General features: G+C 47.0%; 1 protein-coding gene across 1 annotated transcript in view; it reads right to left on the bottom strand.

Annotated features, from left to right (window-relative positions):
- Nucleotides 1-23,615, bottom strand: part of RBM19 (RNA binding motif protein 19) — a 141,091-nt gene that overhangs the window by 65,187 nt on the left and 52,289 nt on the right. The gene's annotated exons all lie outside the window — the stretch shown is intronic.

The following is a 23,615-nucleotide window of genomic DNA, read 5'->3' as shown; positions in this document are numbered from 1 at the left end:
CAAACGACGAATTTTAAACTGCTGAGGTAAAAGGCGGAGAATATAAAGCATTATTTATTCCTTTGCCTGGATGCACGGCTCTTGGAAAGAAACACATGTGGAACGATTTATATTATGGCTAGAGGAGTCTTCAAGGAAGAAGGGAAAATACATGCATTCCATTGCATTTCAATCAAGCTGAGGGGGAAAAAAAGCAAAGAAAAGGCGTAATCGATCAGAGAGCCTCCACGCTCAGATCCGCACCTCCTTCTCCAGCTCCCCAGCTCCCTGCTCCGAGGCTGCAGCTACCTCTGGCTTTCCCGGTTGGAGCCCAGGCAGCTGGGAGCCTGGGAGTGGTAACCTCGCTAATTCAATAAATGAACTCTGACAAGCCTAAATGGTTGTTTGGATGGATCCTCTCTCATTCCCCCCTCCCTCGCTGCCCAAAACCTCAAATAAAATAAATTAAATAAAACACGAGACACAATCTGAGTCTTTTATGGCCGCCTTCTCTAGTGGGAGTCAGAAAAATGCTAATGATTCTGGGGCTGCCAGGCTGGCTCTGGGCCATGAGTGGCCGGGGTGTTTTCCCTTCCTCTGCTCTGCTGTTTTCTTTCCCTCCCCTGGCACCCCCTTTCCTCCCTGCCTTGCTCTCTGGTGGGGGCAGGGGTGGGCTGGAATATTATTCAGCATCCTGCCATAGGTGTCTGCAGCCAATCGGAGGCGATGGCAGCCGCTTGCACCTTGCTGACAGTTGCTGTCAAAATACTCTCACAACCGGCAGCTCGATAATAACTCGAAAATGAGATACAAATGAGTGACTCTTCCTGAGTGGAACACGCTGCCGATCACCCCCACCCCACTGGCTTCCGAGCGTATCGGAGAATGTTCAGGGATGGCAGAGAGAAGCTCTGGCCACGGTGGAGAGACTGGTTGAAAAACAAAAACCAACCAGCTAGAAGTGCTGGCTTCTCCCCATTCCATGTCCCTAGGGCGGGGCAGGGGTGTCCCACAGGACTTCAGAACAGTTCCGAGATCCTTCCCCCGAGGGATGCTGTGTGCTCCCCGATGCAAATGGATGTGCCTGTGGAATATATATAATTTTTGAGACAGGGTGTTGCAGTGTCGCCTGGCTGGAGAGCAGTGGCGCGATCACAGCTCACTGTAGCCTCAAACTCCCAGGCTCAAGCCATGCTCCCACCTCAGCCTTCCGAGTAGCTGGGACTATAGACTACAGATGCATACCACTATGCCTGGCTAATACTTCAATTTTTTTTTTTTTTTTTTGTAGAGACAGGGTCTTGCTATGTTGGCCAGGCTGGTCTCAAACTCCTGGCCTTAAGGGATCCTCCTGCCTCAGCCTACCAAGGTGTTGGGATTACAGGCATGAGCCACCAGGCCTGGCCTTGATGGAATATTTAGGTGTAAACAACCCATGGGGCTATTTCCTAGCCACCAATTTAGGAAGGGCTGCATCAGGATCCCCAGCAAGAGAAAAGAACCTTCTTCCCAGGAAACATCCTGCCATCTCCTGACCCATCCTGTTGTCCACAGGTGGGATGCTGGTTGCTTTTATTCGTCCAGCCAACTCTCTCTTGCTCAAACTTGGGCTGTTCCTCCCATGGGGAAGTCAACATTAGCACAACTTGTTTAGAAAAGCACCAATAAGCCCCAGGGAGTACAAAGAGTGTGGTCAGCACTTTTCCACGTTTCTCCAGCAGGGAGAGGGCTGACAGCAGGAGAGGGCAGAGACTCAGGCAGATCTTAAACTTCTTTCCCATTTGCCAGGGTTGGTTTGGACCTGGAATCACTCTCTGCTTCTCAAGGCAGAGCTGGAATCGTCCAGGTGGACAGGGAGGAAGGGGCTGTCATGTTCACTTACTTGAGGATATAGTACGTCTCCGAAAATTGCAGAGCGCACACCACATCCATCCAGGAGGCTTAGAGGCCCTTAAAAAAAATTCACTGACTTTTTCTTTTTAATAATAGACCATTTTGGGTTGCAGCTGCTGCTCTGCTACATTAACAGAAGCCGAGGTGACGGTTCAGGCTGGGATGAAAAAAGATAAAACTTTTGCGAACACACCTCTGTTAAAGGGACTTGATTTAAATTTCAGGCAGGCAGAGTATAATTGCCCCACGAAGTATAATCACACTGCCTGGATTCCAACCTCTCCCATGTGATTCCTTCTGTCTTCCCACTCATTTCCCTGTAGAAAGCCTTTATTCTTCCGTCGTGTGTCGGGTAAACACTGAGATCATTCTGCTTGTATGTGACAACGCACATCCTGAATAACCCTGTCTGTGTCATCCGTGTCTACTTTAAATAGTAAACTCCTGTAAAGAAAGGATCAGCCCGGTGTAACTTACTCTGTGAGCTGAGCCATTATAGAAGGCTTTTAAGCACTGCACTTGGAAGGATAAGAGGCTCTCAGCATCCTATGAATAGGTGAGATGCCTATTTGGGGGTTACATCAAGCCTCACCTACAAAGCCAGGCAAAGAACACAGACTAGAACTCAGGCTCGGGCCTCGGTTCTGCCACTTAACCAGCCACGAGACCTCAGGTGAGTCACTTAACCTCTCTGACCTGCTATCTCCTCATCTGTGCGGTGGTGATATTAATACCAGCCCTGCCTCCAGAGGCATATGAAAAAATGATGGGGCAAGGTAGATAGAAACAGGATTGCTATTGTTGCCCAGTGGGGACTGGGGTGGTTTTCTTTTGCATTTGCTCAATTTCCCAAACTCTCGGGAATGAGATTCATTTTATAATCAGGAGAAAGAATTTTGAAAGAGTAAAACTTCGACTTGCTAATAGGGTAAGATTCAAAAGAGTTTTGTGTATGAAAGAGTTTTGAAATGATATAAAGTGCTGGGCAAAAAGACAGCAGAGCAGTATTGTCCTGGCTTCATTTAATGCAATTAGGATTTTAAAAGGGTCAGCTTTGGAGTTAAAGAGGAATGCTGAACAGAGACGGGGAAGAGAGAATGCAGACAGCCACTCAAAAGGTTTATTAAAAGCGAAATGGGTCTTGAGTTTGAACCTGAGTATCTCATGAAACACCCTCCTTGCCCTCCCCTGACAACTGTGATAGAGCAATGAACAGCTGTCTTATTTTGAAGAAATATTTTTTCTTCTGATTCTAAAGTGGTATCTGTGTTCGGTGTAGTAATTTGCCAAATGCACAGTAATATGGGGAAGGAAATAAAAAGTGCCTAAAAACTCACCAATAACGATCTTTATTTTGGGTGCATTTCCTTCCAGTCTTTTTTTCTATGCATATATGTCTATGCGGGTCTACTCAATGACCACATTGTATCTATTGTTTTTTTTTTTTTTTTTAAATAAGAGAGATGGGGTCTTGCTCTGTCACACAGGCTGGAGTGCAGTGGTGCAATCATGGCTCACAGCAGCCTCCAACTCCTGGGCTCAAGCCATTCTCCCACCTCAGTTTCCTGAGTAACTGGCACTACAGACACATGCCACCATACCTGTCTAATTTTTAATTTTTTGTAGAGACACACTGGTCTTGAATTTCTGGGTTCAAGCAATCTGCCTGCCTCAGCCTCCCAAAGTTCTGGGATTACAGGTGTGAGCCACCGCACTTGGCCACCTAATTTTTAACTTTTTTGTAGCGACATGCTGTTCTTGAACTTCTAGGCGCAAGCAATCCGCCCGCCTTGCCCTCCCAAAAGTGCTGGGATTATAGGTGTGAGCCACCGCGGCTGGCCTACTGTTTTGATTCTTGCTTTCTTCCCTTGATTGCTGGATGGAAAAGCATTTCTCCTCGCAGTAACGTTCTTGATAAACACTGAGGACGTCTTTTCCTTCCATGATTTAGCCTGCCCCCTCTCACTGCTGAACACTGGTAGTGTTTCAAATTTTTTGCTATCTAAGCAACGCACCACTGAAGATCCTCGCATTTAAAAACTTTGTCCACATTTCCAATTATTTCTTTAGAATAGAGCTCTAGGAGAAGAATCACTAGATCAAAAGGTATCAGCGTTTTAAAGAATCTAGATCCGTGCTGCCCAATATGGCAGCCTCTGCCATATGTGACTAAAATGAGAAAGATACAGGTTTTTGGCTCTTTCAATTGACATTAAGTAAAGTGAAAATTCAATTCCTCAGTCATACTTGCCAGATTTCAAGTGCTCAGGAGCGACACGGGGCCAGTAGCTACTGTACTGGACAGCATATATGGAAAGCATCTTTATTGCGGCCGAAAGTTCTAACGGATGGTGTTGTCTCGGCACACACAACAGAGTCAGAGAGCGCAGGCGAGCAAGGTGGGACAAGCTTGGTACCGAAGATCAGCACTGAGCACTCCACCTTTTTCCGGTCTGCACCACCTTCTCTCTTTCATAGCCCCCTTTTCTACCTCTTTCTCTCCACTTATGAGTTAGGCCAAGATGTCTCAAAACTTCCCAGCAACACATCTTTCCCCTTCCCCTGAATGGCAGGTGAGAGGAGAACACACTTCCAGAGGCTCAGGGGGTGTGAGTCAAAGTCATCTTGTGCTTATTTTAACCCTGCAGGCCAACTTTGCATCCTGTTCCACAACAGGGCAGTATGTGTGCAGTAACATTCAAAAAATAAGTTTGTGCTATATTACTGAGTAAAACTGATGCTGCAAGAGGCTAAGCCTTGTTAATCTTGAAGTTTTAGGTACCAAAATACAAACAGAACATGCCCTCTCCAGCCTGAGAAATAACAGGCTTAATCTAGCCTGCCAGAACCCCTGGCACCCTCTGAGGGAGGGGCATCTCTTTAGAGGGCTGGGTGGCAGAGTAAGAGTTAGCAGGCACAGTGCCTCTCCCCTTTCTTGCTTTGGTTGCTAGGGAACTCTGAAGTTTTCTGCCCCTTTATAAACATACTCCTTAGACTGGGGGTTGCAATGTAATTTTCTTTCAACTGACATTTTTCTCAAATTCTGCAGGGATGAATTAAGGTCTTAATTATTCTGGAAGTAGATGAGGAATCTACCTGCTTACAGAGCTGCATTTCCCTGAAAAGGGAATAATAAGCTACAAACCTACTTCTCCAAATGAAGGTCTGGGCTAGGACTCAAAGCCTGTGCTATCTGAGAGCAGAGTCCAAGTGCTAGCTGAAGTGCTTTGCAGACAGTCAAGTGGGACACACCCTTGTGCGATGACACTAAGGCCACAACTGGGACAACCACATGCCTGACCATTTTGATATTGGACAGGGGCTGTCCTTCACCTGAGCAAAGCCCTTCCCCAAGCCTGCTCTTCTGGCCAGAGGACAAGGCCCATCGCAGGGGACGTGGCACACAATGAGAACCACTTAGGCCAGCAGCCAGGGAACCTCACTCATCAAGGCTTCTGTGCAGCATGCACAGTGATAGTTGATATCTGCAAGGATGAAACAGGGCCCAGCAGGTCCTGAATCACCTGGATCATCAAAGGTTTCAGTTACACTCCATCGAGTTCCCATGTTAAGTATATTTTATTATATTTGAATTCCCTGGAAAGTGGCCATCTATGGTATTGATGCTAACTCTCCATTAACCTGCAAGGTGGCCTGCCAGGAAGCCCAATGCCTGACCTTGGTTGGGCGGGAGAGAGCGTGTGTCAGTCCATGAGGGATGAGGGGGCAGGGAAGGTGAGCTGCTGGGAGGGAAACAGTCAGGACCACCTCTCAACCACACAACGTGCCCAGCTCCAAACCCACTCTCCTCATCTGTGAAATGGGCTGCCTGGCCTCCTGAGAGTGAAGGATACGTACGGCATTACGAAAGACGAGGAGAGTTACATGGGTGAAATAGGCAAGATTGCCAGACACACGTCAGAGAGGGGAAGACGCCTAACAATAGAGAAAACACATCATTTTCGCTAAATGGACACAACGCTATCACATCCGTCGCCTACAGGTTCACATATGTACAAAATGCAAAGACAAAGATCTAGAAGGAGATTCGCAAATGAGTGGCATGAATTTCTCCAGGGAGGAGGGTGGCACGAGACTTGGGTGGCAGTGGATGAAAGGATATCTTGGCCTTAAATTTTCTTTCAGCAAGGAAAACATATTCATGTTTTAATTATGCAACTACATTTTTTAAAAAAGAAAAAATCCTATATATAGGATATATACTATATCTATTGGATTATATATAGAATATATACTATATCTATATATAGGATTACATATAGGATATATTTTATATATAGTATGTATATATATAAAAATCCAAGATATACATTTCATTCTCTCTCAAATATACATGTACACATCTATGTATCTCTCTATACACATATCTATAGATATATATGCAGAGAGGAGAAAGGGAGAGAGAGCTCATGTGTGCTGGGTGCATGGTAGGGGTACAATAAAGGATGAACGATTATAATTAGGCTGTTTTTGAATGTCAAAAATGACCACATATCAGCATTTTTCTGTAATTTAACCTGTCAACTGTCAGCTAAAGGGCACCCCAATCCATGAGGTCGCTGGAGGTAGCTAGAATGGGGATGGAAGTGAAAACAAAACAAAGCAAACCAAAGAGAAACATCCTGGGCCCTGGGTCCACCTATGTTCCCTGTAATGTGCTTTGTTTGCTTGCCCCAGAGCAGGGAAAACCAGGCGAATTCTCTGGAATGCAGCGGCCCCATCACCTGCAGTGCTTAGAGCTCCGGGGAATTTCTGGGCTTGGGGGCGTGTCCGCCTTAAAGGTTCAGGCCGAGGCTGTCCCCACAGGCTCCGCCCCCCATGGGAGGAGCCACACCCTAGCTCCAACCTGGAGGACCAGCTCTTGCCAGGAACACTGGGAGGCACAGACATCACAGTGAAGAAAATTAATTTTCTTCTGAGACTTTTATGTTTTGGATGCTCTTGTGACACCCCTTTGAGATGGCTGCAGGCAGGCTCGGTTTTTTTCCAAAATCTGGGCTGAGAAATCAATGTTCTGAAATGCATTTTACAAGAGAACAGAGGTGAGGAGAGGGAAGGCGGGAGGAACAGTGAATAACCCTGGATACCAATCCCAGCGCCTCCAAGACGATGGTGAAATGTACGAAGAGTCGAAACAAAATGGGATCTTGAGACCAGCACAGCCTTTCTGGCTCTACTACAACAAAAGAACCTCTCCTATTTATTGAGTGCTGATTTTGCACCAAACACTAGGCTGCAGGATCTTTTCATGGCACTCCTAGGCCAAAATAAATACCTAACAGTTTGTTTATTAAGTAGTTAGGGCTAAACAACTTGACAGTAGCAGTTTACACCATCTCTGACAGGATGTGGCTGTTTTTCCTCAGAAATCTGAAATAGCCCACAGGGAAGCTGTCAGTTCACTGTGGCACCCTGAGGTGCCTTGGCACACAGTTTGGGAACCATGGCTTTGGGCTTTACTGAGCCCTCCCAATAGACCTGGCAAGTATTTATTATGATTTCCATTTTATAGATGCAGATACTGACAGTCAGTGTTTTTTTTTTTTTATTTTTTTGAGATAGAGTCTCACTCTATCGCCCAGGCTAGAGTGTACTGGTGTGATCTCAGCTCACTGCAACCTTTGCTTCCTGGGTTCAAGCGATTCTCCTGCCTCAGCCTCCCAAGTAGCTGGGATTACAGGTGCCCACCACCACACCCAGCTAAGTTTTGTATTTTTAGTAGAGACAGGGTTTTACCCCGTTGGCCAGGCTGGTCTCAAGCTCCTAACCTCAAGTAATCTACCTACTTTGGCCTCCCAAAGCACTGGGATTACAGGTGTGAGTCATGGCACCCTGCCCAGAGTGTTTAAATGACTCGTCCAAGTGTGACAGCTCAAGGAGGTAAGATTCAAACACCAATCTAGCCAGGTGTGGTGGCTCGCACCTACAATCCCGGCTACTCAGGAGGCTGAGGTGGGAGGATCACTTGAGGCCAGGAGTTCAAGACTGGCCTGGGCAATATAGCAAGACTCTGTCTCTTAAAAACAAACAGAAACACTAATCTGATAGACTCTCAGGGCAGCCACGTTTGGTCGTGCAGGTTGAATACTGCACAATCCTAGAGGCTGCCACTCCTGCAGATTACAGTACTCACTATCTGAATCACTACGCTAGCAGTCGAGGCTTAACTGTGCACAAAGCCTCCAGCTGTAGTAGCCCTTCTCTCTTCACTGAGCAACCTCTTGCTTTGACTTCTATGATTATCTGATCGGAGCCTCTGGCCACATCCCATTCCCAGGTAAACAGACTCACAGGACATGCCAAGGAGCACCAGAAGCTTCATTTAACCTTGGTGGCCAAGTAGCAAAATGACTAACTCCAATAGGTAAATTGCATCAAAACCAGCAGCATTTCAACCACAGGTGGGCTTGGCTGGGAAAAAGATCTACAGATCTAAGTGAACCTGACAGGTATCCTGGAACCTGAAATTTGGACTAAAGTAAGAGTCCATTTAATGGAACAGTTTCTCTAATTAGGGTCTGCTGCCTCTCGGATACATTTGGGCATATATACCTGTGCATGTGTGTTGAGGGTGGGGTTGGCGTAGAGAGGATTTGCTCTTTTTGTAGGACAATTTCAGATTTTTCTGTTTTTATTTAGACAGTCTAATTTTTAATATGTGTACATACATGTGTATCATGATAGAACCATGAAGAGATTTCGGTGCCTGTACTGGACTTCAGGGAGGGGCAAGTGACATCCTACAGACACACACATGACGCCTTTGGACACTAGAGTGTTCAGATCATGTCTCTGCACCTAACCAACTGGCAACAAGAGATCAATTCACTGGGATGAACAATGAAACATTTTTCTGTTCCCAATTCCAAGAGTAATTGGTTATCCATTCATTCATAATTTCGATAACACTACAATGCTAACTTTTATTTTTAAGTGATCAGGATAGAACCAATAGGCACCGCTGCATGAAAAGGGGTGTTTGATGACCGGCAAGACTCAGAGAAGCAAGAGGTCTAATCGCGCTGAACCAGCAAATGAAGACTTCAATTCGGTATTCTCATCCCGCACAAGCACTTAATTATGCAAACAGGCATTCTCTGCATTAGTATTACTGACGTAAAAGAACCGAAACAGATTATAGATCTGGACCTGAGGCTACATCTTTCTAATATTAAAACCCACATTCTGAATTTAGTTTCTGTAAAACGACATCATCCATCACGCTAAAATAATGTTGTTAATTTGAATTTTATTGATTTTAAATTTTGTTTGTATTTAACGTGAAATTGTGTTTTGGTTTTATAGTCCTAAAAGAACCATAAGCATGAGTTGTCAGTTAATTCTGAGTTTTATATTTGTACATAGTTAAATAACATAGTAATAAAAATATTTACATTATCACCATGGGGAAAGACTATGAAATTGTATTTTACTTTAAAAGGGCTCTTTATACCTCGCTCAAGTTTGAGAAACACTGTGATGGCCCAAGATTTCATGCAATGTTACTCTAGGAATGAAACTCAGAGACCATCATGTCACTGGGAACTCCCTTACTTCAGTTTCCTTGGGAAGGATCAGGAAGGTTAGGTGACTTTCCTAAGAGCACACAGCTAGTTAGCAGCAGGGCTGGGAGTCACAGCCTAGTCCGCTGGCTCCTTACACAGCCCAAGTGTATTACAGAAGTCTGAGGCAAGAGCCACAATAGAGATGACAGCAACCCTGGAGCAAGCCAGGAGTGATACCAGGAGCTTTACCAGCCTCACTGACCTTGTATCTTACAGCAAACCAGACACAGCTGTTAATCCTGCCATTTTACAGAGACAGACACTGAGTCCCAGAGAACTTATCAGACCAAGTTACTAAGTCAAGACAAAACAGCATGCACAATCCGGGCCTCTACCCTGAGGGTTTTAATGGGGTAAGCCTTGTATCCACCTCCCTCTAAGCCAAGACGGTTCCTTCCCTTTCTGGAGTTCATGGTTGTTTCTGTAACCTAGCACCTGGCGCAGTCCCTGCCCCATTAGTGATGCTTAATAAATATTTGCTAAACCGACAAGTTATTTCTTAACTAAAAAGCAGTGTTTGAGACCTCCCTTTTCCATGGAAAGCTCTGCGATGCGTGAGGGGAGAGAAGCTGTTCCTAAAGAGAAATCCCCCAAGCTGTCTGGGGCTCCCTGCTGCCTTTCAGCACCCAGAATGCTGGGAGACATGGCGCACAATTATCAGCTCCAACAATGAGCCAACGGCGGCCCTCTGAGCAAGCCCAGACAAAGCAGAGACCTTGCAGCTGAAAAGGCTCTGAATGCAGACAGGGGAGGTGTGAAAGCAAGGTTAGAGTGAGCTGCAGCGGCTGCTTGGGGCAGGAGGGGAGGAATGAGGGCGCACAATGCCACCGTTCCCCGGGGACAGGCACGCTCTCCCTGGGGCACCCCGTTCCACTGTCTGAGCTTTTGTCGCCCACTCTGGAACCAGTCTAGGCGTGCAGTGAGGGAAAACGCCAGCTGCAGCGGAAGCACGAGCCTGCGAAATCTCAAAGGAAGGACGAAAACAACAGCAAAAAAACCCTTCTCAGCGCTCAGGGTTAATTATTTATTTTTTTAAGGAGGCAAACTAAGGAGGCTTCCACGTGGCCCTGGTTTGGGATTGCTCGACCAGTTAGTCTGGCAGATGGAAACGGCCTCGTGGCAGATAAATGACATATTCTTAGGCAAGTACGTGCAGCTGTTGACTTATCAGAGACGCTGCCCCCACATCTGTGGCAGACATCACTAATCAATTTCAGTGCCATTTTCCATGGAGCCCAAACAGTCTCAATCCTCCCACACAGGGTTCCAGGCAGCCATGACCAATGGGTTTGTGTTGGCTTGGAAATGGCAGGCCTATCCCAAACCCTTCATGGAATCATTCAACAAATGAGGCCCCGAGAGGTCATGTAATCGCCAGAGGTCAAGCAGCAGGGCCCAGGCCAGAATTCGGGTCTCCTGACACCCTGCGCCTAGTGTTTTTTTTCACTTGGAAAATCACATTGGCTCCTTTCCAAGCTGACGGCCAACTCCTGATGAAGGAGGAGGAAGGACAGCATGAAGACAAGAACTCAGCTAACCCGAGTATGTCCTCTGAGCAAGTGGCACTTCTCTTGGCTTGAGCAGCAGTAACTTTGACAGCCTCTGATCATCCTCTGGACATACTGGTAGGATGATTAAAAAGAAGTTGAGTCTGAAAAGCCAGCTTCTCCAGTAAAGAAGGTATCACTCAGTACACATCCCTCCCAAACTCCTTGGGGCTGCATTCCCAGAGATCTTAAATGGGGCAGGGCATGTTGAGAAACATGGCTTTGTGCCCATTCTGCAATATGGAGAATCTGGAGAGACACAGATAGAAAGGAGCCTAAGAAAGTTCCGCACTGGTTTCTTTGCTTTCTGAAAAGGGTCTAGAAAGATCCCCAAACAGTGTTTACTCACACTGCAAACTGAAGCTTAATATTTTCTACATTCTTTATAGTACAAGGTTCATGTATGAACCTACTAAATAAAAATAGATCCTAGATAAAATGTACTTACTAGGTCAGCCTTTTGATTTCCCTAGGTACAGTTAGCCTAGATTTAAGTAATAAACTGTACAAATTGTCTATATGGAGTATAAAAGTTGGGATAATTTCTCTTCCCCCACTTATCCCCCCATCTGTTGACTCTGTGGCAGCTGAATATTAGTTTCCTTCTGACCAAGGAACCACCACCTGCAGGTGACCCTAAAGCCTAGAGGATTCTACTTTCTTTGACCCCATAAAAGACTACTGCTGGCATACTTTGGTGAGGAAGTTTCATATAGAGAGTAAGCCTGGCCTCTCACTCCATCAGGAATTCCTTCTTTTATTCATTCATTCATTCATTCATTCATTCATTCATTCATTCGAGACAGAGTCTTGCTCTGTCATCCAGGCTGGAGTGCAGTGGGGTAATCTTGGCTCACTGCAACCTCCACCTCCTGGGTTCAAGTGATTCTTCTGCCTCAGCCTCCCGAGTAGCTGGGATGACAGGCGCCCACCACCACGCCTGGCTATTTTTTTTTCTATTTTTGGTAGAGACGGGGTTTCACCATGCTGGCTAGGCTGGTCTTGAACTCTTGACCTCAGGTGATCCACCCGCCTCAGCTTCCCAAGGTGCTGGGATTACAGGCGTGAGCCACCACGCCCGGCCCCAGGAATTCCTTCTTAAGCATCTTTAACAAACAGTTAACCTTGACATCACTTGCTTACCCCTGATGATGGGCAACTCATTACTGCAGGAAATGGGCTTTTTCTAATGCTTTATAGTTTGGGATATTCACTTTTAAAAAACCTTTGAATTTTGAGATAATTATAGATTTATATGCAGTTGTAAGAAAGAATCAGAGAGATCTTATACACCCTTCACCCAGTTTCCCTCAATGGTGACATCTGGCAAAACTACAGTACAATATCATCATCAGAAAATCAACATTAATAATTGACCTTATTCAGATTTCACTAGTTTTATATGCAGTCATTTGCATGTATGTATTGAGTTCCATGAAATCTTATGAGTAGTTATGAGTGTCCACCACAATGAAAACACAGAATGGTTTTATCACAAGGATCCCCTAAGCTACCTTTTGATAGACACAGCCACCTCCCTTCCTCCTGCCTCCCACTCATCTAATTTTGTCATTTCAAGAACATTATAGAGCTGTGTGTGGTGGCTCACACCTGTAATCCCAGCACTTTGGGAGGCTGACACAGGAGGATTACTTGGGCTCAGTTCAAGACCAGCCTGGGCAACATAGCAAGCCCTGTCTCTACAAAAAAAATTGAAAAATTAGCCGGGCGTGGTAGCATGTGCCTGTAATCTCAGCTACTTAGGAGGCTGGGGCAGGAGGATCCCTTGAGCCCAGGAGTTTGAGGCTTCAGTGAGCAATGATTACACTACTGCACTCTAGCCTGGACAACAGAATGAGACCGTCTCAAAAAAAAAAAAAAAAAAAAAAGACAACGTTATATAAATTGAATCACACAGTATGTCATCTTTTTGGGATTATCTTTTTCTATTTAGTATAAATCTCTGGAGATTTAGCCACGTTGTTTTGTGAATCAATAGTTTGTCCCTTTTTACTGCTGAGCAGCATCCCATGCCTTGAACATACCAGTTTGTTTAGCCATTTTCCTACTGAAAGACATTTGGGTTGTTTCCAAGTTTTGGCTATTTATGCATAAAGGTATTATGAACATTCATGTATAGATTTCTTTTATTGGGGGGGTAGCAGCTTTATTGAGATATAATTCACATCTTATACAGTTCCCCCATTTAAAGTGCACAACTCGATGGTTTTTGCTACATTTACAGAGCTGCGCAACCCTTGCCACAGCCAATTTTAGAAGATTTTCATTACCTCACACGGAAGTCCTGTACCCTTTATCCAGTAACTCCCAACCTACCTTCCCCTTCCCTAAGCAACTGTGAATCTACTTTCAGTCTCTACGGATGTGCCTAGTCCTCGGTATCCACAGGGGATGGGTTCCAGGACCCTCATGGGTACCAAAATCCAAGGACGCTCAAGTCCCTTCTGCATTATTTTCTATCTGTGGTTGGTGGAATCTGTGGGTATAGAATCTGTGGATGTGGAACCCGCAGATACAGAATCATAGGATACGTGGCCTTTCGTGTCTGGCTTTCTTCACTCAGCATCATGTTTTCAAATCCACATTACCAGTAGTCCATTCCTATTTATGCCCAAATAACATTCCATTGTATGAATACACCCCATTTTGTTTATCCACTCATCAGCTGACGGATATGTGAATCTGTTTTTGTGTGAACGTGACTTGTCATTTCTCTGGTGTTGACGCTCACTGGGTCATAGAGAAAGTGCATGTTTTACTTTGTAAGAAACTGCCCACACTCGGAATTTCCCAGAGCGGCTGTACCATTTTTGGCTCCCACCAGCAATGCGTAAACAATCCAGTTTCTCTGCATCATTGTCAGCATTTTGTGTCACCACTATTTTTTATTTTAGCCATCCTGACGGTTACATGTATATTCATTTGTCTGTACCCTCAGCAGAAATCTGATTTTCAGTAACATTTGCTGTGAGTCAGAGCCCTGAACGTTCCTCTTGGGCATTCCTTTTGTAGGCTGGCCAACCCTAGATCTTCTGTCTTGATATAATCTGGGTAGTTCCTGTCTCTCCCTCCTAAAACAAGAGGATATACTTATTCATTTTACCCATTAAAAGATGGATTTAAGATGTGGTCAAGCCATAGAGGAGTTGAGACCTCTGGGATCTGGACCATGGGATTCTGTTGAGCTACATCCCACAACTGGTTAATGTGAACCCTGGAGTCCACTAAGAACTCAAGATCTTTTTTTTGAAATAAAAAGGTATGAGGCAAGGACTCCTACATTCTGTCTTGGGGCCATTCCCTTAGTGGAACTGATTCCCTGGCATTTTGTAGTCACTGCCTGGTACCTGTGCTCGTCTTCCAGGTGGCTCATCACTTCCTTACACTGTGGTTATTCTGAGGGTAGGAGGGGGCTCTTTGAAACTGGTAGAGCGCTGGGCTGTCAATAAGCACATAGTATTTGTGGACTGCCCTTGACAAGCAGAGTGGACAGTAAAACCTCAGGGGTGATGCTTGCTGAAGATAGGCATGTTGTAAGGGCTCAGCAGATACGTGCTGAATGGGCACATGAAAGAGTTAAAAAAAAACTCTTTCCCTTGAATTCATAATAGGAAAGACAGCACAGGAAGAGTATCTGCGAGTGCAAATACGGCTTTGCCACTTGTGCAGGGTTTTATAGCTGGGAAGCCATCTGACTTGTGTGCTTCAGTTCCCCAGGCTTCTTGGCGGGGGAATGAATGAAATCCTGAGCACAAAAGCACTTCAGGCCCCGGCAGGGCCCTTGGGTAAGGTGCTGTGCAGACATCGGGAGGTATCATCAATAGTACCTTGCTCACATAGGCAGAGAATGCGGCAGTGAGGACCATCAATACTCAAATGCTGGTGCTGAGGCTGACATGCATGGATCCTGACAGGAATGCTCACGGAAGCCCCCAAACACACAGACACACAGCCAGATGAGTTGAGGCACACAACCTTGGCATCACGACTGTGGCTAGTGGTTATTTGTGCTTTATGACAGGTGAGGAGAGGATGTGTATGTGTGGAGCGGGGCTGTGAGGGACGCACATTCCGCCAAGATGGCAGCTTTCTCAGACTTTCCCGTCCCCAAATGTGGCCAATCATCCAGCTAGCTGCTTAGGACCTAAATATAGGGGTCATCTGCGATCGCTCTCTCTGCCACAGCCCTCACCAAAGCCACCATCAAACATATTCCCAAACTGACCTGATCCCACTTCCACGGCCGACGCCTAGTCCAAGCCACAGTCAGCTCTGGCCCAGGTGAAGCAAAAACCCCCTCCTGGGTCTCCTCACACCTGCTAGTCTCCCTGAGAGACTTTTCGCCTTACAAGATCTTTTACAAATGTAAGTCAAGAAAGCCCAAAGACCTGAAGTGCTAACGGCCAACCCCAGCCAGGCAATCATGAGAAAGAACAAAGCCACTGGATATCAAGTCTATTACAAAGCCTTGGTAATTAACACAGGTTGGTATTGGCACGGGGCAGACAAATAGACCCGGGGAGCAGATTAGAGTCAGAAGCAGACCCTCACACACAGTCACCTGATTTATGACAAAATCAATGCTGCAGAGAGAGAGGAAAGAATGGTCTTTGCAATAAATGATATTGGGCCAATTGAATATCCAAGTGGAAAAAAAATGCTCCTTGGTCTGTACCTCACGCCATATACAAAAATCAATGCCAGATGGAATGCATACCTTGATGTGAAGGGTCAAAGAGAAGCCTTTCCTTTTAGAGAAAAATATAGGTGGCCACCTTCATGAGCTCAGAGGAGGCAAGGATCTCTTAGCAGACACAAAAAGTTATAACCAGAAAGGAGAAAAAATGACAGTGACAATATCTAAGTGAAGAGCCTCTGTTCATCAAAGGATACCACTGAGAAGGTGAAAGCAACCCACAGAATGGGAGACACTGCAATCACACAGTCCAGAATACAGAAACTTAAATAAAAAGTAATTAGAAAATTGAAAAGAAAAATAAATTTAAAAATCATACAAGCCAGTTTTCAGAAAGTGGGCAAAAGACTTGAACAGACATCCCACAAGAGACAATAGATATCCAAATGGCTCATAAACATATGAGAAAATATTTGACTTCCTGAACTATCAGGGAAGCACAAATTAGAACCATAATATGGTAATACCACTGTAGCCATTATCCACCTACCAGAATGGCTAAGGAAAAGACAGACAACACCAAGTGTGGACGAGGATGAGGGGCACCAGAACACCATAAACTGACCATGGAAGGAAGCACAAACTGATACAACCACTTTGGAAACCTGCCTGGAAATAAATATCTACTAAAGCTAAAATATGCATACCCTGCGAGCCTGCAAGTCCATACCTACACATACACTCTACAGGGACGCATGCATGTAGATGCCAAAGCAATGCTCACAGGAGCAGTATTTGAAATAGCCCAAACCCTGCCAATTACCCAAATGCTCACTGGTAAAATGGGTAAGTATACTGCAACATATTCACACAATGGAATTCTAGACAGTCACAACAATGAACGGATTACAACTGCAACGTAACAAGTGCGGATCTCAGAAATAGAATGATGAGCAAAGAAGCCAGGCACAAATGAGAATATATGTTCCAGTTCCATTTACAGAAAGTATAAAAACAGGCAACTAATACATGTTTTTCGAAGTTAAGAGAGTGGCTGCTCTTGGTAGGGGGCAGGTAATGACTGGCAGGAGGCGTTGGGCAGGGGCTAGCTGGAAATGCTGTGCCTCTTGAGCCAGGTGCTGGTTACACAGTGGTGCTGAATTTGTGACCACCTGCCATACTGTCCGCCTAGGATCTGTGCACTTTTCTGCACGCATGCTAGCTGGCAATCACACGGGGCAAGGCTGGTCTTGCCTCGTCAGGGCTCGGCATTTACTATCTCTGGATCTGCACGTGCTCACTCCATCACAACCCAGGTCTCCACGCAAATGTCCCCTGCTTGGAGAAGCCTTACCTAACTGCCCAATCTAAGATTCCCTGCACTGGGTGTCTCCCAAATGACGTCTACTTGAAACCTGTAATGTGACCTTACTTAGAAATAGGACCTCTGCAGATGTGATCAAGGTCGGATGGGGTCATATGGATTAGTGTGGGTCCTCGATGCAATGCCTGGTGTCCTTATCAGGAGAAGGCACAGAAGGAAGAACACCAGAGACGACAGAGGCAGAGACAGGACTGACACAGCCCCATGCCAAGCAATAGCAGGGACTGGCAGCAGCTGCCAGGAGCAGAAGGAGGCGAGGAAGGATCCCCACTGTAGCCTTTGGAGGCAGCACGGCCCTGCCCACACCTTGAACTGGGACTTCTGGCTTCTGGAACTGTGAGAATACATGTCTGCTGTTTTAAGACCCCCATTTGTGGCATGTTGTCATGGCAGCCACAGAAACCGGTACTGGTCTCATTCTCATCCCTCCTACCTCTTGCTTTAACTGTCTTCAGAGCGCTCATGCCACCAAGTCACAGAATTTATTTGTTCACTTGTTTACTGCCCCTACTGCCAACCACCATTAGAACATAAGAGCCACGAGGGCAGGAACTTTGCCTTATTCACAGCCACCTTCCCAGTGCCGAGCAATGCACCTGGTAGAGAGAGAGGCTCCATCAATGCCAGAGGAATGCCAGGGGAATAAATCTGCATCTCCCGTGGTGCAGAGGAGACAGGAGGCGTCCCGTGCACACTGAAGGAATGAAAGCACACATTCATTCCGTCCTTTCAAACCACAGCAAAGTAGGAAGAGTGGGAATATCCTGATAGGAAAACTGGGCAGAGTGGGGAAATGACCCGGTCCTCGCGGTCAGTCCTCCGAGGGGGTCAACAGGACTTAGCTTTATTTGTAACCCTGTATGTTTTATAAGGGGAGGAAAAAAATACCTTATTTGTGTAACTGAAACTAGAAGACCACAAACCCCGTTCTCTGACTTCAGGTTCCCAGTGCTCTGTGAGGATGTATCACATCCCCACTTAGGCCTTGTGTTTAACTGAGTCCAGGGGTTGGCAAACTTTTCCCAGCCAGGGCCAGAGCATCGATATTTGGAAATACCTCATCAAGGTAGGATGAGGTCATATGGATGAGGTTGCAAGCTCTTAACTCTGCTGCGGAATCCCCAAAGCACCAGGTAATAATGAGCAAGCATAGCTGGAGTTGGTCAGTGGCTGTGATGCCCCCTGACCTAGGGCCTTTCTGGGGGGGAGGATTTGGGAGGAGACGACCTGTGCAGAGGAGAGACACCTGGGGTCAGCCTCATCCTCCTCACCCATCCCTTTGAGAACTTGGCTAAGGGTTTTCTCCACCCCACACACCTCACTCAACCCATCCTGCCTGGCTGGCTCTCAGGAGCTGCCTGAGCCTGATTTTTGCAGAGTTTCTTCAGGGAAAGCCTGGAGAATGGGAAGTCCTCCCCCATCCTGCTCTGTGTCTCTGCCCTAGCAGATGAAAGGGTTCAAAGGGCTCGAAGCTTTTGGAAAAGTACTGCTGACAACCAGGAGTCAACTGGGCAGTGACCCCATGCCTGTGTGGGGGAGACAAGGGAGGTGTGTGTGGGGAACATGGGCGAGCGAGCTGTCCTCGGCCCTCCCTCCACCGTCACGGCCACTGCAAGAGGAAATGAGAAAGCCAGGAGGCCAGGGACGGACAGACGCTGCCCACAAAGCAGGCACAACAGGTGTGGGGGGGACAGGAGATGCAAGCCATGTAATTAAGATCTCCAGAAACCTGTTGTGAACTCTCGCCCATTCACACCCTAGCAGGTGGTTCACACCTTGAGGAAGAAAATAGCAAAAAAAAAAAAAAAAAAAAAAAAAAAAAAAAAAGATGCTGAGATAAAAGGAGAAAAGTAGCTCTCTATCTGCCAGCCTGCAATTGCTGCCTGCTCTCATCAGACATCCCTGACCCATGGCAGGAGTCAGGGCGGTAAGTGAAGCTCTGGAGGGAGAGCTGGTTGTGCTGCCTCAGAGCTGTGTGACCTCGGGCAGACTCCTGAACCTCTCTGTGCCTTACACTTCGTGTTCCTACCAGGATTGTATAGAGAAAGGCTTCACACAGTGGGTATGCACTCCACAAACATTATCACAGCACCAGCTATGTAGCAGGCACCTATGGACATGACAGTGAGCCAGTCAGAATGTCCCAGCTACCCTGGCCGGGGTCAGGAGTTAGTCAGTGGAAGAGTACGCTGGAGTGTGCTGAAGGCCTCATTTTATTCTATTTTTTTAGAGAGAAGGTCTCACTCTGTTGCACAGGCTGGAGTGCAGTGGCCCGATTATAGCTCACTGCAAACTCAGACCCCCAGACTCAAACAATTTTCCTGCCTCAGCCTCCTAACTGGGACTACAGGAGTGCCACACTGTTCAGCTAAGTTTTGTATTTGTTGTAGGGATGGGTTCTTGCTATGCTGTCCAGCATAGTTTCGAATTCCTAGCTTCAAAGGATCCTCCTGCTTTGGCCTCCCAAAGTGCAGAAACAGACTTTTAGCATTTGCTACCCTGGTGATGGCCATGCAGGCGATTTTCTCTCAGGGGCCATGCTCAAGGAAAAGCGAATTGCCCAAAGCCCCAACCAAGAAGGTAACTCTCTCACAAATGTCCACCTGACTCCAATGGCTGGAAGGCGACGTGAACCACCTGTTGGTAAAAAGGAAGGGCGGGAGTGGTAAAGGAAGAATGTGAAATTGGGTCTTGACTGTGAACCTGTGGATGCCAGCTTCCCACAGAGAAGACAGCGGAAGCTCACAGGTGGAAAGTGAGCCGGGTGACTCTGGAGTACTGTGTATGGACAGGCTTAGCGTGAGCCACCCAAGCCTTCCTTCTCACCTCCAGACCCACTCGACTCTGTCTTCCTAAACCTAACCCTGAACAGTGTTCCTGACATGGCAGACCACCAGAAGGAAACACAGTAATAACAGCTACGCTGGCTGGGAGCTTTTCATGAGCCCGGCACTACGCTAGTGTCTCACATACTTGACTCATCTTTTATCACCCAGCTGTAAGGCTGGTTCTTTTCATCCCCATTTTACACATGAGGAAAACTGAGGCCCGGAGAGCTAACATGACATAGCATAGGAAGGGAGAGAAGTGCATTGAACCCACAGATTTATCGCCAGAACTGACTCCTCACCATGACTTGACCTGGCCTGGACTTCAGAGCTGCGTGGACATTCCCATGCCATCCTCAGAGAGGCAGGTCTGAAACGCGCTCCTTAGCAGTAATCCAGAGGGCCTTAGTGACGATCATGACAATGATAGACAAGCTCCCATAAACGCCTCCCTCCTTTGGTCAACCTGCCCACCCACCCTCTCCCTGAGCCTTTCACCGTCTCGGGAGGGAGGCAGGGGAGGCAGACACACTTGTCATTCCCACCCTGCAGATGAGCAAACTAAGACTGGCCAATGGTCACTACACCCAGGCTCCAAACTTCCCGATTCTTCCACTGGTTTGCAGGCAGAACTGGCTATATAATTTGCAGGGCCTGGTGCAAAATAAAAATCCAGGACTCCTTGTTTAAACATTACTAAGAATTTCAAGATGGTGACAGCAGTGCATTTAACCAAGTGTGAGGCCAACCCTGTTTGCAGAACCTCCTTCCTGGAAGATGGAGGGTACTGCCTGCCAGAACCCAGGTGGCTCAAACCAGGCTGCCCCAAACCAGGCTGCCCCATGGACTATGACAGAAATGGGCAAGACGAGGGTCCATCTAGGAATAGCACCGTTACTGTCTGTACCCTAGTTTCTTCATCTAGAAGGCAGGTTTAACAACAGTCTTACCACGTTGGGCTGCTGTGTGGACAAACTGATACAAAGACTGCGTGGGACGTGGTTCACCCCATGTCCCATGCCTCCCTGATGCCTGTATTAGCCAGCTCTGTTTTTAACACCACTTCCAGCTTTTGAAATGGGGGCGGAAATAAGACCCTCTCCACCAAACGCTTGAGCTCTGCACACAGCTGCTGTGTATCAGCAGGAGAGCCCCAAGTGTGAGCTTCATTTGCATGTACACACTTAGGCCTGATCCAGGCCCTGAACTGCCTCTCTGCCCTGGGCACTTCCTGGTGGAGATGGGGAAAGACGAAAATAAACATGGCAAAACACACATGCGCAACACCCCTACTCCAGAGCAAACTCAGATGGGGTGATGGTGGGAAGTCCAGTCTCTTCTTTTAGATCCATACCGACCTAAGACTCTGGGCACCTGCTAGGTGAGCTGACCACCGGCCATTTCTGTCCTTGTTCGAGTGGTAGGGTGAGAAGTATGTGTGTACATGCACACTTGCACAGTCTGGGACACCCCCATTTGTGTGTCTTCCACATTTCCTTTTGGAGGGTAAAGGGAGGGCTGGCTCAGCCTGTCCCTCAAGGTCCTTCCTGACTCTCTGCCCCAGGCAGAGAATGCCCTCCGGAGCCCTGCACTCTCACCTGCACACCTGTCCCACTGGCTGTCACTGTCAGTTTCCTCTCTGGTCCCCCACAGAGAGACCCGAGTCGCTCCTGAAATGGCTACATGCCTCGTGCCTAGCACAGTGCCTGGTACAAATGACACACTCGCTGTCATCTGGTCCCACTGGAATGATCTAGAGGAAGACAATTCCTTCTAGACCCAAGAGAACAGGCAGCAGAGAGGAGTGGCTCCAAGCCGGGGCTCTGGGTTAGGCTGACTTAGATCCAAATTCCTGTTCAGCGGCATAGTCCCAGGCAGGACACTCCATCTCCCTAGTTTCCATCTCCAGTTTCTGTCTGGGTGCAAAAGGGATGACAACATCCATCCCTCGCAGGGCTGCTGTGTGGCTTAAAGGAGGTGATTCTGCACGGGAAGGCATTCAAGCTCAGAGCCCTGCACACAGCAAGCGTGTAATAAAAGGGAGTTGTGATTTTTCCTACACCTGGTAGGAGAAACCCATAGAACCTGCCTGGCCAAATGGACCAGCTTGGTTCCCCGAAACCCTGAAACCTCCCTCTGCCTAATGACCTTTACTGGCCAGTGGCTTTGTCTGAAATCCTGTCTGGGGCGTCCCTGGACAATCTCGAAGTCCCTGAGAAGGCTCACAGCGACCCCTGCTGTCTGCAACGAGGAATTGCCTTACATCCCCAGCCGGAGTGAACAACAATAGCAGGTACGGCCCTCCAAGAAGGGCTTACATTTCCAGGGGTTTAAGAAAACTCTCATCAGAACAATGGCAAGGAGAAGAGTCACCACATGTAATTATGTTCAGTGGACACTAATTCCCTGTCTTCTAAAAATAAATATAATACATGAGATCAAACAAAGTGCTCTCTCTTCCCTTGTGGTCTTTTGTTTCCCCGGATAAGTGTCGTCCTAAATATACTGCAGAACCAAGTGAAACTGTCATTTCGGTGGGATATTATTTCCCAATCAACACGCGCTCTTCTTAGCAAGCCCATTTTAATCTGGCAGTTCTTAAATTGGACTCCTTTTAAAAAGCAGAGCATGTAAAAACAAGCAGACATACCGAGAGGCTAAGGATATGTACCTTCCTAGAGGGATGACTGATCAACCGAGGTTTGGGGAAATGGGAAACATCCTCCCCAGGTCATGACCCCATCTCGCCAGGCTGTTCCTGCTGTGCAGGATACCCGGGGATCATAGCTAAGATCCTGCTTCCCAGATACAGGCAGGATTGGTCTCTGCCTCAGATCCCAGCTCACCACACACCACATCTGTTTATGAACTGAATACTAGTGTATGATTTAGAACAAACAGAGGGGAAAAGGAGGACAAAGATTTCTGAAGTTCCCCAAATGACTTCTTATTCTTCAAACTACAGAGTGAGAGCAAAGAAGGTAGATGGCACACAAAGATAATTCCTTCCCCTCTCCAAAACACAAGGCTTATTTTGTATCCACAGATTACCTTGCAAGATGCCAATGGGCAACTCTAACAGAGGTTTCACTCTCGGACCCTTGTGCAAGCATAGAATGAACGAACGAGACCTAGTGTGTAGAATCCTAAATGTTCACCCACGCGCAGGCCACAGTGCTGCAGGTCCCCCGAGCAGTCCTGGATCCCACCCAAGCCTCAACAATGTGTTTGGGTGAAGCTGACTTCATCTGCTGTTACATTCTGAGAGCTAGATGGTCTCTCTACTACCCTGCCCATGCCTGGGGGGGGCCTTGGCTTCAAGCATTCCCTTCTTAGGCCCTGATATGAGGACATTTCTTTCATTCATGGCTTGGTGCTGGGTGGTGCCTACCTAATCTGAAAAGCCAAACATTGTAACATGGCAGCGTAGGGATCACCAACTAGGGGCCCTGGGGCAGGCCAGACTTGTCTTGTGTTTAAAAAGTGAGTTAGTTGCTGATGAATTCTCCTTAAGAATCCACATGGCTGGTTTCTCTTTCAAAACATGGGAAATGGTCTTACGAAGCCTGAGTTCCTGTGTGGCATCCCAGCTGGATGACCAGAGAGAAGCCCGCCTGCTGCTCAGTTCTCACCCAGCCCGCTGCCGTTACCGGCTGGGTCCCTGCGACAGCTGCGTTTTCCACCCCTGTGCAAGCAGGTGCTGATGGACTGCTTTATGTGTGCAGGTAATTCACCTTCGTT

Source organism: Hylobates moloch, unplaced genomic scaffold (assembly GCF_009828535.3).
Source record: "Hylobates moloch isolate HMO894 unplaced genomic scaffold, HMol_V3 SCAFFOLD_12, whole genome shotgun sequence".
Classification (NCBI taxonomy): Eukaryota; Metazoa; Chordata; class Mammalia; order Primates; family Hylobatidae; genus Hylobates; species Hylobates moloch.
The sequence above is the reverse complement of the archived record's forward strand: the minus strand, read 5'-3'. Positions and strand labels throughout refer to the sequence as shown.